The sequence below is a fragment of the Equus przewalskii genome, chromosome 30 (genome assembly GCF_037783145.1).
Source record: "Equus przewalskii isolate Varuska chromosome 30, EquPr2, whole genome shotgun sequence".
Taxonomy (NCBI): Eukaryota; Metazoa; Chordata; class Mammalia; order Perissodactyla; family Equidae; genus Equus; species Equus przewalskii.
The window spans coordinates 6,122,408-6,137,577 of NC_091860.1; the positions used below are offsets into that span (position 1 = coordinate 6,122,408).

The 15,170-nt window shown below is 49.8% G+C and overlaps 1 protein-coding gene across 21 annotated transcripts in view; it reads right to left on the reverse strand.

Annotated features, from left to right (window-relative positions):
* Positions 1–12,360, reverse strand: part of SVIL (supervillin) — a 224,187-nt gene extending 211,827 nt beyond the window's left edge. For 12 of the 21 annotated variants that reach the window (XM_070601830.1, XM_070601785.1, XM_070601814.1 and 9 more), the window contains exon 1: positions 11,917–12,340. The gene's annotated coding sequence lies outside the window, so the exon portion shown is untranslated. Of the gene's footprint in view, positions 1–10,894; positions 11,089–11,916 lie in introns of those variants that run through there. The other 9 variants (XM_070601786.1, XM_070601825.1, XM_070601822.1 and 6 more) reach the window with 5 other exon arrangements.
* Positions 12,361–15,170: the final 2,810 nt, after the last annotated feature.

Here is a 15,170-nt window from a genome sequence, read left to right on the forward strand (position 1 = left end):
CCTGCTAGAAAGTTAAGAAAACAGTGGCAACATTACACCTCAATAAAGCTGTTAAAAAAAGAAAAGAAGGAAAGGAAGGAAGGAAGGAAGAGGCCTTTGGAGGATGCACACATTAACAAAACAACAAAAGCAACAAGGAAAAACCCTCGTGTTTCCACTATTGGAAACACAGTTGGACATAGATCTGGGACAATCAATGTCATTAGCAAAAAGCAGGCAATACTTGAATACTATCCTCCAAACCCAATGTGGACTTAAGGGCATGAAAAACTCCCCCCAATTTGATAGTTTTGTTCCTACAATTTTATTACATTAGCATCAAGCTGTACTTCTGGAATCCCCTATCATATGTGTGACCTTCACTGGGACATTGGCTTAGTGCACCGCAAAGGGAATGTGACCTTAGAGTCGGCAGATCTAGATGTAAATCTCAATCCTGTCACCCGCTAGAGAAATGATTTTGCCCAGTCATTTTACCTCCATGAGCCTCAAAACCATTCATCTGTGAAATGGGAATAACACTACTTAGCTCACGTGGTGGTTGTGATTAAATGACATTAGACACGTGAAAGTGCCTGGCAGAGTGCTCTGTGCGTGACAGCGCTCATAAATATTAATAAACTTGAATAGGCGTCTCTTAAATTTAAATGATGATTATTCATGATGAGTCATTTTCATAGTACTGTCACTCAAACTTCCAGCATTCACGGTTAAGAAGGCACTACTCTTAGCAAGAGCTGTTTGTCCTATCAGACAATGAACGATACTTTAGGGAATAATAATGATAATAATAATAAAAGGAAAAACATCTTAAGAGAGAAAAATTCTAGCAAACTATGCAATCTTTTCCTCTTTTAAATTGTCTCCACTCTCTTTTCTATACTGAAACTAGACAACGTTACCTCGGCAGGCATCCTCCTGTTTCCTACACTTGGCCATGATAACTAATTCAGCGACTGCAAAACAATGGAGGCAACTCTCCCACCACAGCTCATTAACTCTCCCCAGTGGTCCCTAGAACCAAAAACAATGGGAAAACCATTTGGAAAATAAGATAAGATGAAACAGAAAAGCCATTCCTTGTGAATTTGGCAACCAAAGAGGATAAAAAGCTTGGAGGAGAAAAAGGTTTGGGTGATGATTATGCAAACATAGCACTTAACTGTTTAAAGCCAACTTCTAGCTGAAATGAGAAGTGATGGTGAAGAAAATGTGTTCTGGAAACCACAGTTGGGGGTAAATGAAATGTAAGTGGGTTTATAAATGTTAGTCATTCTACAATCAGATAAAAGATGCTACTATCGGAAGCTAGAACCAGTATCTGTGCTCAAAATGAAAGTGTGAAGTTTTCCACAATAAATTTGCAGTTTCCTCTAGGTTGTTTTTTTATTAAAGAAGCCTGGACACTCGAGACGGAATTAATTTGTTCATGGAAAAAAATAAAGCACTTTCCCTGCCTGCTCTAACTGTTATGTTTTTTCCAACACTGTGAGAACTAAGTATAGAAAAAACCGCTCTGCAACCAAAGCTTATCGTTTTTTTAAAAGTGATGAAGTTTTTTTTTTAAACACACAGATGTTGGGTTTACATAAATAATCAACCAAAACATTTCTCTACCATATAATTTTATTGTCAAGTATATAACATGCTTTTTTTCTGGAAACTCAGTGTCAGAAGTATGCGAGGATGATTGTTTTTCAACAGATAATTGGATAATTCTGGGGTCAGGATGAAAAATATACATATAAATTGTATTTAAAAGTCATATCAAATTCGTTTTTAGGAATGGGATGGAAATAGTCTAACTTTGCTTGAAGGAAGTTCTCTCTAGGCTTGAGCTCATGGTCTATCAATTTTTCCAGGAATGCAGGTTCTGAGCCTTACTCTTCGAGCTTTTGGACTTAAAATCCAACGGACTAAAAATCACAGTCTTTAAAAAAAAAAAGCATGCTTACTTCCAAATTTTTGAGCATGGAATTTCCTCCTTCTGGCACACAGTTCAGGGACAGAGGTCTCTTTTCCTACTTGCACTGCTCTCAAGAGCCACATCTGAAAGAGGACACAGAGCCCCAGCCCTCAGGCAGACTGTGCTTGTCCAGCTTCTTCTCGAGCCCCCCAGAGACCCTCCTGAAGAGGGCGGCGCCCTGGCCTCACAGCAGCCCTCTGGAAGAAGGCAGGACCTGGCTTCCCTTTGGAGCCTCTCCTTTCCTTCAAGACTGGGTTTCCTCCAACCTGCCTGGCCGGCATTCTTACAATCAGAACTGGGTTTTATCAGAAACACAGACTTGTATTCCTTAAAAGGCAGAAAACGGAAGATGAGGGCAGGGGAAACCACCCCACGCTGGATGTGAAGAGGAGACTTCTGAGAGCCCGGACGTGCGCCCCACGGGCTTCCGCCTGATGAGGAGGTTACTGCCTGAAATAGAACCACTTCCCGCACCCAAACACAGCTGAGACCAGCAAGGCAGGAATCAGAGGCTTTTGGCTACGAGGCCCAGCACCAAGCAAAGAGGCAGAGAGCTGTGGGGTACGAGCCCTCCTGGGTGACAATAAGCCTGGCAGCCAGTGTCTGCAAAGCTTGGCAGAGGGCAAAGAAAGCCTCTTTAGAAATACAGTTGGCAAAACACTGACTACAACGAATACTCTGAGAAAATGCATCATTACAGATTAGAGCAACTGTCTAGTCTGGATCCCAATGGTATATCCTTTATATGACAGTGGGGGGAGTCAAGATCCCCACTGTACACCCTTAACACAAAATGGCTCTCCCGGCTGCCTCCTTCCTTCTTTACAAACAGTGGCAGAGATGGACAGCGAAGGAAGAGCAATCCCAGGAGGATACGGCCGCTTCCTCTCACTTCCTGCATAAGGTTTATGACCTTGAATCTGACTTCAAACCCAGACTCCACTACTTATTGTCTTACCTGACTTGAGGTACTTCACCTATCAAGGCTTCCACCTATAAGATCAGGCTGATTAAAAGACATGCAGCATGCCAAGCCCTCAGCACAGGGCCCAGCGTGTGGTGTACAGTCAATCCATGATGCTGCCGTCACCAGCAGCACGCCCTCACCGTCGCATCCTCTGTGTCTCCCTCGCACCTGAAAAGTGCTTCCATCACAGCACCCATGGCACTTTCCCACGCTTCTGTGCTTACAAACACACCTCCAGATTGTAAGCTCCGTGAGGGCAGGATTCACCCTCTATTCTCAATACCGAGCATGCACACATACACTTAAATACACACACACACACACACACACATATACACCCCGCCATGGGCTTAACAAATATATGCTGAACAAATGAGTGAATGAATGAACAGTCTGATTACTTTCATTTCTTATTTCTTTATATAATTCTAGTTTTAGAAACGTTCTTCTAGATGTTGATACAGATGGATAACTTGACTAGGTTAACGGAACCACATCAAGATTCTGCTGCCACATCAGTTAAGGATGTTGAAGAACAAGGATTCCCTGGTCTGGGTGAGTTACCGTCTATGCTAACATAAGCTCCTATCCCAGTGTTGTGAACAGACTCTCCTATCTCCTGGGGCAAGAACACTGGGCGCCCTCTTCATTGGGACGTTCCAGAACCAAACTCCATTTTGGCACAGGTAAGCATCCTTTCACTTTTTTCAGAACTTAAGAAAGGACAGCAAGAAGAAATGTAAGTTAAGTAGTCAGCACAAAAAAACCCTAAATTTCAGAAAAAGAGCCATTTCTGTGCAGTGAGTGAGTAAAGGCGGAAGGGCTCTAGAGCTCACAGCGAACACTGCCGGGCAGGAACCTCACCAACCCAGACGGTGACCCTGCAGCTTTGGCTCCAGGCAGGACAAGAACAGCCTTCCCACTGCTTCCCAGCAGCCCACCCGCCCCGTCCCGGACCCGCGGACACCCCTCCATGTTCACAGCCTTGGAGAGGAAAATAAAGATTCTTAAACCAAGGATCTCCTCAGACCTACTCTCCAGTATATTTTCATGGCCACAGGATCACTGCTTGGAAATACCACTGATGAGCCTCTGGAACCAAAGGGCCCGTCACAGTCTTAACACGACCCATCGCTCACGACTTACACACAGGCCAGACTGGCCACAACGCACAAACTGCCTTCCAAGATCTTTCAGAAATTTGGAAAAAAAAAACAAAAAAAGCAAACATGAACTCTGCTCTGTGTATGTACAGTTTCCATTTGCAAGGAAAGGTCATCCAGAAACAAGCCATGTTTCAGCTGCTTCCAAGGCCCCGTATGTGGAACGAAAGCCAAAATAAATTCCAAACCATTTCCCCCGAAGTTCAGGCCTTTGAAATGCCCTGACCTGACCAGTTTCAAAACTGGCATTTGCAAGTTTAAATTCCAAAGAACCATTTTTTCAAAGCAAGGTTTCCTCTAAATAAAAACTGTGATAGAGTCTTTAATGTAATTATTACACCCAACACAGGTGACAGCCAAACAGGACTGGCTCAGGACAGAGGCAGAAGGGTCTATAAATTGTTGAGAAGAACAAATAAGGGAGAAAGAATTTACTTCTCAAGAAGCACTGTCAGAAACAGGAAGGAAATATTATATATTTGAAAGTTTCTAGGAGTAAACCTTAAAAGTTCTCACCACAAGAAAAAAAATTTGTAGCTGTGTATGGTGATGGATATTAATTAGACTTAGTGTGACCATTTCATGATATATACAAATATCGAATCATTATGTTGTACACTTGAAACTAATATAATGTTATATGTCAAATATCTCAATAAAAAATTGTTTTAAGGGGGGAGGGAGGAAGCAAAGAAAGAGAGAAAGAGTGAGCAGGGCAGCGCCGGACAGAAACAAAGACACAGACTGGAAATCCTGGGAAACTGTAGACACAAGGAGCTGTGTGCACAGGGGAGAAGCCAACACGGGGCAGCCTGATCTGGAGGATCAGCCAGAGGAACAGCTGACAGAAGTCACCAGAAAGGAGAGCAAGGGGGAAAACTTACCCCGTGTCAAAGAGCAGGCTGGAAAGTGGGGAGAGCAATTAAACACCAATGACAGATGGAGATAAGGGCATCCAAGGGAAACTGTCCTTAAGACACTTGAAACCGAGGACTGCGGAAGGTGACCAGGCAGCAGCAACAGAGCAGGAGCAGCGTGTCAAACAGAAAACAAAGGGTCCTAGGATGAGGAGAAAGCTGCCAAAGTTTGGGGGTTGGAGGGGGTCCGTTAGGATGTGTATGGAGAGCAGGACTGTGGCTGCACAAGGAATGCTAGAGAAGTCTTGCGCAAAGGGGGGGCCCTCTGTGTCTGCACCCCGAAAGCTCATCACCTTCTTCTTTCTAAAGGGAAACAGCTGTTGTTTCTAACCACTAAGGAGCGTGATACTGAAGGACAGCAAGGTCACCATTACCAAGGGGAGCTGGCTCGTTTTCCAACAGGCCCTGGTGGAAAAGATGAGACAGGGTAACTTTGACCATCCATCTATATCTGACATCCATCAAGAATTATGTAGCACTCCACACAGGAGTAAACATTTTGATGCAGTAAATGTGAAGTCATCTTCTGACACGAGCTGGGTTGGCGGAAGAAGGATAATGGGTCCAATAGCTATGTTGGGCCTGTGTGCGTGTGTGTGAGTGTGTGTGTGTGTGAGTGTGTGTGATAGGAAGGAGGGATGCATATGTTAGAAAGCCAGCAATTGCACTTGAGAGCCAAGACTTAAAAACCTAATGTGACCAGTGAACAATTATAACGTGCAGAGAAGTGTAATAAGGAAGAGAGAGTTATTCCAGGGAAAGAACCCAGGAAAATCCCAGCAGACTGCTGTGGTCAGGACATGCACGGGAAGCTCAGGAAGGAGGTGACTCAGGCTCTAGCTTTGTATAAGGTGATCCTTCTGAGACTCAGCCAATGAGAACACCGAGTTTTGAGTCAGGAGATGTTCGTTCTAATCCGAGCCCAGGCAAGCTTCTCAACTGCCCAGCCTCAGTTTCCCCTTCTGCAAAACAGCTCCCCAGCCATCAGCCCTGAGAACCAGACAGAGTGCTTGAAAATCTCAAATGAAAATGAAAATGTAAAACCAACTGAAACCTGAAACACTGTAAAAATCTAATATTACTGTGCAAAAGAGATGAAATAAAAGATACAGGAATGTGGCAGCAGAGCCCAGAAGGGGATTAAAGAGCTCAGAGTTGCGGGTCTAACTCAGCAAGCATGAGTCGCTAGGAGATCTGAAGCAACAGCCGTTTCCAGGACAAGAGCTCCTAAGAGTTAGATGAGATTCAGTCAGAGGGTTTTATACATGTCCAAGTGATTATGGTTTATTTTATAATCTCTTACAGCATAAAGGGATTGAAGCTGACCGAATCCCAATAAAGGATGGTGATTGATGCTGTAGCTGCCAGAGGGCACTGATTCACCCCACTCAGTGACGAGGAGGCAACAAGCTTGAGAGGGCTGGGCAGGAGTCGGGGTCAGGGAGGTGTATGTGGACACAGGTGTCTCTGTACGAACGCAAGGTCTGCTTTTTGAAGTACATGTTCTCAAAATTTGATAAACCACATAATGTCTCTTCGATCCTCCAGAACCCAGGCTCTCCTTGATTTTAACTGGCACGTCAACTTGCTCTTCTGGCTTTATTTGAGCTGACATGATTACCACACTGACATGATGACACCAAAAGGTGCCTGAAGAAGTATCTTCACAATAAGGTGCTGTCTCTACAAGAGCCCGCGTCTGGTATTGTTTGGCGTCTGCTGTTTCTGAACTGTGAATCCATCCAGGGCTGGGCCCAAGCCCTCACCCATCTCTGCAGGTTCTCCAGGCCCGCCACACAGTAAACACCCAACTTAAGATTTGCCAAATTAAACCAAAGAGCCAAATCACCTTGGATAAGTAACAACTGCTTAGAAATTCAAGTTTTCTCCTGGATAAGATAAGGGGTGTGGGCAGAGTATCTTTCAGTTCTCACAAATGCAAAATAACTTAATCTTCTGACAACAAAAAAAGCACTGTCTGGACACACTTTTACATATTTCATGCAATAAAGAAAAATGTACACAATTAAACCTGATTCATATGGCAATTTTAAAAACACGCAATTTTCATATTAGACCCATTCCTTTGTTACTCAATGAAATACAAAAGCAGCCTAGGTTTTAAGTATGGAAAAACTATACATGCTTTTTGTTATCCTTAAAAAAAAGATGTATTTGGAAAAAAATGTTAATTCTGACATTTCCTTTTAAACCTTCTCCCCTGAGAGACTGTATCTGGAATAACATTGACATAACAGAAACAAATAAGGCTATTTACAATGGCTACAGTTGAACAAAGGCGTCTGGATTTTTACCTTCCTTGGTTACTGCACAGAAGCAACAAATGTAAGTACAGTTGCCCCAGCAGCTGGCAAGTTCTCTCCCATATGCGAAGAAGTTGTGGAACAGCTGGGGAATGCAAGATGCTTTTGAACAAGCTGCTATGTGATCCAAAATAAGGCTGCCTGTTCATCTTCCGTACAATGGAAGCGACAGCCCAGCGCAGGTCTGGCGCATGCCCCGCAGCTGCTTCTTTCTTCACAGCCGGAGTGCAACAAGTGGCTACAAATGGAGCGAGATGCACAAAAGCGGGAAGCTTGCTCCTAACCCTTTACGTGCTGTCACTTGTTACACACACAGTTCATTTTCCTGTGTGGGGGAAAGCTGCATTTTGTATCCAAATGTGGAACCTCTATAAAGCTTTTAATGGCAATCCCTGCTTGTACTCCAGTCCTATGCACATCTCGGTGACAACTGTCATGATTGGGTGGTGTTTAATGACATTAGAAGGTTTCTAGTGCTTTATAGCCCATGCTACGCAAAAGTAAAATCAAGAACTATAAAATAGCAATGTTAAAAAGGTCTTTCAAAAACAACTTGACATTTTCTAAGAAACCATTTCCCCACTTCTATTTGCTAAACTAAAAAGCTTCCAAGTTTTTTAACATAAGAAACAGCTATACTGGTTGTTTACTAGTTATTCAGCTTAACATAACCATACTTCTTTGTGTCACCTTCCAAAAGTTACTTTAGCAATTTCCAGATCATACATAGTTTACCATATTTGAGCAAGTATTTTTAAAATATTATCTCAAACTCTCCTCCCTCCTCCATTGATTTGGTGGTCACCTTTAAAGAGACTCCAGAAAATTTTCTATTTTCCAACAAAAGGCTCCCTCTTGCCAAGATTGGGCCAGCACAACTTTCAGAGAAGCAGATATTTCTCTTTAGTGTTCTAAACGGCTAGTAAATGAGCAAAGAGAAGACCTGCTTCCTTTTCTCCAGTTTGGTTTCGAGTTTGTCTTTTTCTTTAAGACCTGTCATCTTGGCCTTTAGGATATTGGCTTCACATTTAAAGAAAAGAGAAGTGGCTGGAGGGCTGGCCACAAAATTACACAGTGGTAAAACTAGGAGGAAAGGTCGACAGTCCTGGGGCCCCCTGTAAATTCCTTGGGCAACTAGACAAAGTTTTCCATCACTACCAACCCCACCCCCAATTGCTGACAAAAAACAGGGATCACTAACCGCACCACAGCCACACTGCAGCATTAACAAGGAAGAACAGTGGTTCAAGGCAACGATCGATTCCACCTCTTTGGATGAGGGAAGGGAAGAAGGATTTTGTTCTTAAACATCATTGTTATTAGCCAACATCTGTCGAGCAGCTATGATGTGCTAGACTCTGTGCTACTGAGTGCCTTATAGGGATGATCACATCTAACCCTCCTAGCCCGAAACCAGGAGGTGCGATCATCACCCCTGCCTCAGAAGACGAAAATGAGGTTCAGAGAGGCTGAGCAACCTGCCCACTATTACAGAGCTCTAAATGGCGCAGGCAGCATGTGAGGCCTGCCACTCTGACCTCAGAGGCTGGCCCTTCACCATCATGCCTCGCTGGCTCCACAACTGGCACTACACTAGGACATTCTGAGTCACAGGCTGTCATTCCAGAGTTTCAAACAACATCTTTCTTTACGGCAGTACACTTTAAGTACATTCAAGACAATACCAACGTCCCATATCACAAACTCGAGCTCAAAGATGCATAAAGGTGTGTAGATAACACCATGTTCTTAGATGCCTAAAAGGAATTTCTAGAGGTTTAACTCATCAGGCAGTTAATTAAGGTTGGCCATATTTCCAAGGCAGACTTCACTTAATTTTAAACATATATTCAGCACAGTGGCAAAGTAACAGTTTAAACAGGGCGGGAAGTGCAGCTCCTTGCTGCAGAGAAGGCAAACAGGGCCCCAGGCTACGCAGAGTTGCTGAGCCCAGGCCCACCTGCCTGGTGAGACACCAGAGAAAGCAAGGGAGGGACGGGTACTTCTGACTGTCTTTGGAGTTGTCAGATAACTCTGTCTTACTTGTCTTCAAGTACCTTAAGCTTTAAACTAAAAGCTGGTTTAGTTGAGGTGCTGGCTGGAACAAAAGCCAGCAATATGTGGCAGGTCTATCTAACCCCAGTGCCTAACATAAGCAAAGGAACCTGGGTTCCAGCATCTGCGCTGACTCCTCAGTCAGCAGTCCAGAAATGACTCTTCAGGAACAGCCTGTGCCAGAGAAACAGGGATGAGCAAGCAGTCCTCTTGGGAGCAGGACAGGCTCCTGGTCCTGTAAACCTCTTTAAGCCTCACTTTCCTCATCTGTAAAATAGAAATAACTTCTTTGGAGGAGGCCGTGAGGTTTCAGAGAGAAGGATGAAGATGTTCCAAAGGGCTGTGTCAGGTTCTCTCAGACATGAGGCGCTTCCTCAGAGCCAGCTCCCGCCCTTTCCCTTCTCCAGGCGAAGGGAGTGGCGGCAGATCAGACAAGATAAGAAAACCTGTGACTTCTACCCATCGCTGCCTGCGGGATAAGGTTTCACAGCCGAGCAAGGGCCCTGGGTTTCTCTTCAGCAGCACCTCCCCCTCCTCGGACGTCCTGGGCGCGGTGGGTGCCGCCCCCGCCCTCTCAATGACACTAAGCGTGCCTATGCCGGGGGCTGCGTAAGGTGCCACAACCTCGCGGAAAACAAGGAGCTCTCTTCATGTCCCCTGCTGTCCCCTCTCCTTCGGTGGAACTTCCAGCCGCAATAACTGTCAGACTTCACGAGCGCGGTAATGCCTACGCCAGAGGCGCTTAACCCGGCTCCTGACCCAGATTGCGGCCTGGACCCGAGCCTCACGGCCGCTCACTCACAATAATGCAATTACCGCCTTCTGGAGCTCCACTCCAGAGCCCGGGGCGCTGGCTGTCACCGGGGGACCCAACCACTCCCTTCCGGGAGCCCGCACGCGGCCAGAGCCTGCAGGGAGGGGCGTGGGCCGGCCGGGCGCGCGGCGCGGGGAGTTCAAACCCGCGCGGGCCCCGCGGAGGCGAGACCCCGGGCCCGGAGCAGGGCGCGCGAGCTCGCGCCCCTGGCCCGCGCGGTCCGGAAAGGAAACCGACGACGTCGCAGTGCGGACCACACGCGCGCAGCTCCACGGGCCGCCCCTTCCCCGCCCCTCCTCCCAGCGTAACGGGCCGCCGTGCTAACTTCCCGAAACTCCGCAGAGGGAAATCCTGACCGGCTCGCACCTCCCGGCTGCGCGCGCCAGGGCGCGCCGGGGACGGAAGTGGGTGGGAGCAGTGGCCGCGCCGCGCCTTTGTTATTGCTCGGGGACCCGCGGGCCGCCGGGAGCGCCCCAGCGCCGCGGCCCCAGCATCGGCCGCCCCCTCCCTGCCGGCGCTCCCAGGTTCCCGTCGCCGTCCCCGGCAAAAGCGCCCAGAGCCAGGGTAAAAGGGACCCACCTGCGGCCCCGGAGAAGGGCGCGCAGTGGCGCGTCCAAGTGTCTGCCGGCCTTAGCCCTACGCCGCCGCCCCCTACCCCTTGGCCACCGCGCGGAGGGACGTTCCTCACCTTCCTCAGCTTTCCCCAGACCTCCGGGTGGCAGAATCGCCGCTTCCCGCCGGACAGCAACTCGGCAGCCCCGACTTCTCGACTGCACCACGGCCACTCCCCGCCTCCTTTCGCGGAGCGCGGGCCGGGTCCCCCCTCTCGGGATGATTCACTACGCTCCTTACCTGGAGGCTCGCACAAGTCCCCTCCCCTCCGCCGGCCCGCGCAGCGATCGGGAGCTGGCGCCCTCTGCCGGGCCACCAGGCAGGAGCACCCTCGGGACAGAGCGAGGAGCAGGGCAGAGGGGGTCGAGAACATGGAGCCCAGCCCAGCGCAGGGACCCCGCGCCGCCCACCGCGGGTCACCTCCTTCCCCAGCAGGGGCCAGCGCGCCGGGACCATCCTGGGTCTTCATACACAGGCCAGGGCCAGACCCAGGCGGGGAGGACCAGCCCCGTCCCCGCGGCACCCACTCGCGCCCTGAATCTCCCCACCCGTGGGCCAGCCGGTCCAGCCCTGCGCCCAGGAGGTGTCCCGAGGAGACCACGATGAATCGCATATGCACGTCCTGTATTAAAACACTGGAAAGGCAGTTTTACTGTGTGAAAACGAAGTTTGTGTCCTGTATCTCAGTAGCCCTCTTCTGCCCAAATTAAAGGGACGGAAGGGAGGGCGGTGGCCTGTCACACCCCCCTGAGTCCTAGGAAGAGGCTTGGGGCGAGCTCCACGTGCCGTCGTAGCCCCGGGGCTGCCGGGGCTCTCAGGTCCCCGTGGAGCCCAAGGTGCGGCTTGGGGCTGGAGGCTGGGGCCGGCGTGTCACTCCCCCAGCCAGGAGGAGTGGCTGTCCGAATGACTCTTTCGCCCGAGTAAACACACTTCCAGCGAGTTAGCCTACTCGACGGGGGCGTCAATCCCAGGTCCTGAGTGAAACTCTGGATGGGACCAGATGTGGGGGGAGGGGGGCAAGGAAAACTACGCGCGAGGGCCGGCGTCCTGCAGGGGAGCGCGTCCACACTCGCGCCCCAACTTCCCGACCCCACTCACCTACTCGGCGCGCTTCGCCGGAGCCCGGCCGCCCTCGCCCACCTGCCGGGCCGGCCGCCGCACAAAGTTCCCCACAGCGACGAAGGTGGCGGCCGCTACGCAGCGGCGCCGGACCGGGGGGCGCACCCTCGCGCGGGACCCCGGTGGCGGTGGCACAGACCCCGCACCAGCTGGCTCTCGGCGCAGGGCCCGGGAGGGTCTGTCCGGCCGCCGGTCGCCGCAGCTGCCGGACCAGAGCGAGTTGCGAGGCTGATCGGGGCTGACCGGGCTCCTCCTTCCCGGAGTGCGGGCGCGCGAGTCCCGGCGCGGCGGGCGGGCGCCGGGTATTAATTGTAGGGCCCCCGGGTGTCCGCCGCCGGGCGATCTGAGTGGCTCGGAAGGCGCGCCAGGCCGGCGGGGCCGGCGCGACCCACCCCCTCGGCGCGCACCCGGCCCGCCCGGCCCGGGGACGCGCCCACGCGTACGCGCCGGCGGCTCCGGGCTCCAGGGCCGCGGCTGCTGGTGGTGACAGCCGCGCCGCTGCCCGGAGGCCGGAGGGGCCCGCTTACCTTAGAGAGCAGAGCGGGCTCTCTGAGTTTCCAGCCGTTCCAGCGACAGACCCCACCAACGTGTGCGAACGTTGTGGTCGGGAGCGCTCTGGGCCCGTCGTCAAGGAGACGGCCCTGGCTGGCCGCCCATAACTGTGAAAAAGTCACGTCACCCCCCGCACTGCCCGCCGTGACAGGGGAGCATACCCTCTCTCAGTGGTTCTCACACTCCACACTTTAGCTAACCAGAATCCCCGAGATTTGTTAGAACACTCATTGCTGCTGCCATGCGCTCCGCTTCTGACTCTGGACGTCTCGGGGGGGGGCCGAGAATTTGCGTTTCTAGCAAGTTCCCAGGTGATGCTGAGGCAGTCGTGAAGGTTAAGCAAGTTAAGGTTTGTGAAGGACTTGGTAATCTGCAAAGCGGTGGATAAATTTAAACATGTCACATCCACTTGTGCTCCTTGTCTTTCAGCAGCGTTCGCGTTTACTTTGCTTCTACCCGCTGGTTCTTGTCTTCGGAATGGTGGACCCTTTCATTTTTCCTCTTGTTTATGCACCAAGCTTGTGTGTGCTAGCTCCCATCAGAAAAGCGGAAGGTGAGGGTATTTGTTTGCTAGGCCCGCCATAACAGAGAACCACAGACTAAAGGACAGAAATTTATTTTCTCACACTTCTGGAGGCTGGAAGCCCAAGATCAAGCTCTCAGCAGGGTTAACTTCTTCTGAGGCCTCTCTCCTTGGCTCGTAGGTGGCTGTCTCTGCCCTGTGTCTTCTCATGGTCTTCCTTCTGTATATGTCTGTTCCCTAATCTCTTTTTATAAAGACACCTGTCCTGCTGGATTAGAGCTCACCCATATGACCTCATTTTAATTTAATCACCACTTTAACGACCCTGTCTCCAAATACAGTCACATTTTGAGGTACTGGGAGTGAGCACTTCAACAGATGTATTTTGGGGGGACACAGTTCACCCCATAACAGTGAACTTCACTGCCCCTGAGACCTAGGACAGACACAGAGCTCTGCCTTCCCTAGTCCCTGCTCCACCCCTATGCCCCCAACTATAGGCAGGCCTGTAGACTCGCACACAAACAGTTAAGCGCTGTAATATAAGGTTGGAAGGACTTAAAATCTAGTAAAGAAACAGCCCTCTCAACTCAGCTTATGAGCCTCTGAAAGACACATAGGACAACACTCCAATGTGTGAAAAGAATATTGGGAATCTATCAGGAATTTGGGATCTCAACCCAACAAACACTTCAGAACTGGCCCTTTACCCTTTGTGAGTGGTAGGTGGAGAGTCAGCCTTGTCTCCAACCTGCCGTTGTCGGAGCTGTGCCCTCTGCCTGGCACCTGCGTCATCTCAGAAGGCCCCTGAAGGAAGCTCTGTGTTGAATAAACACGTTAAGGACTCAATCCTCCAGCTGTCTTTGAGAGCTCTGGCGGCACTCACAGCTAGAGAAGGCAGGAAGGAAGCGAGGACGAGGGCTGTGTGCACAGAGCCCACACTAACCAGAGCCATCCCAATGACTGATCTTAAGCAAATCAGTTTTTGCCCTGAATTCGGGGGCTTTCCTAGGATCTCTTCCCCAGTCCTCTCCTGGTCTTAACTACGTGACTTCATTTTGTAGCTTCATCTAACACCAGGCCAGACCTCCGCAAGCTCCAGGTCCAAGTGGCTGTTGGATCATCACAGGCACTCCACTCGGTGTGTCCCTCACTGAACTCTTTTCTCAAACTTTGTCCTCCCCCCGCAGCCCCATCTGGGTGGATGGCACAAATGCCACTCCAGTCATGCCTGCCAGAAACCCGGGAGTCGTCAGGGACATGCCCTGCTCTAATCCACCAGCTACTGTGTCCTTAAGGCCTCTGAGAGCCTCTCCTCTTATCCATTCCCTCATTGCCACAGCCAAGGCCCTCTGTGTTATTTCTCCTCCAGTCTTCGACACCAGCCTCCTAACTAGACCCACTGCTCCAGCCTGGCTTCTTGGCCAGCATCCCCACACAGCATCTTCAGGGATCTTTCAAAAAACAGAAACCTTCTTAAAACCTCGCAGCAGATTTCCTGTTTCAGGAGAAAATCCAAGCTCCTTTGCTCGCCCCCCTCCGGAGGCTCATCTCTGATTATTCCTCCATCTGTGACCTTTCCTACAGCGCTAGGAACCCCCCACAACGCCCTGCAGATTCAAAAGGTTCCATGCTCTCTGAACACAAATATTCAGGACTTTCTTGGTCTAGAAAGAAGGTGTCTCTCCTCTTCTAGCCTCCTCCATGGAGTCACCAGCTCCAGGAAGCCCGCCCCCTGTTTCTGAATTAGGTGCCCCCTCACGGCTCCTGCAGCAGCCAATGCAGTTCTCAGTCACAGTACCTAGGACATGGGCCATAATTACTGGGTCATTTTTCTGTGTCCTCTGTTAAATCATGAGCTCCTGGAAGATAGGAACCTTATCCATTTTTGTATCTTTGAAGTCTAGATGGACGTGATGCTCAAAAAAAAGTTTGCTTAACAGAATGATTAACTCTCAGATGTTCAGAGGATCTGATCCAACAGCATCTGTTTGAAAATACCTTATTTGGAGCAATTTTCACTTTTCTGACAATATCTGTGAACACTTTAAGTCACCTCCTGTTTGAGCTATAGGTTGATCCTTCAGAACCTCTAATTCTCTTCTCTCCTTCCTAAATACCCAATGTTCCTTGGAGATTTTTCAAACTGCAGGTCGTG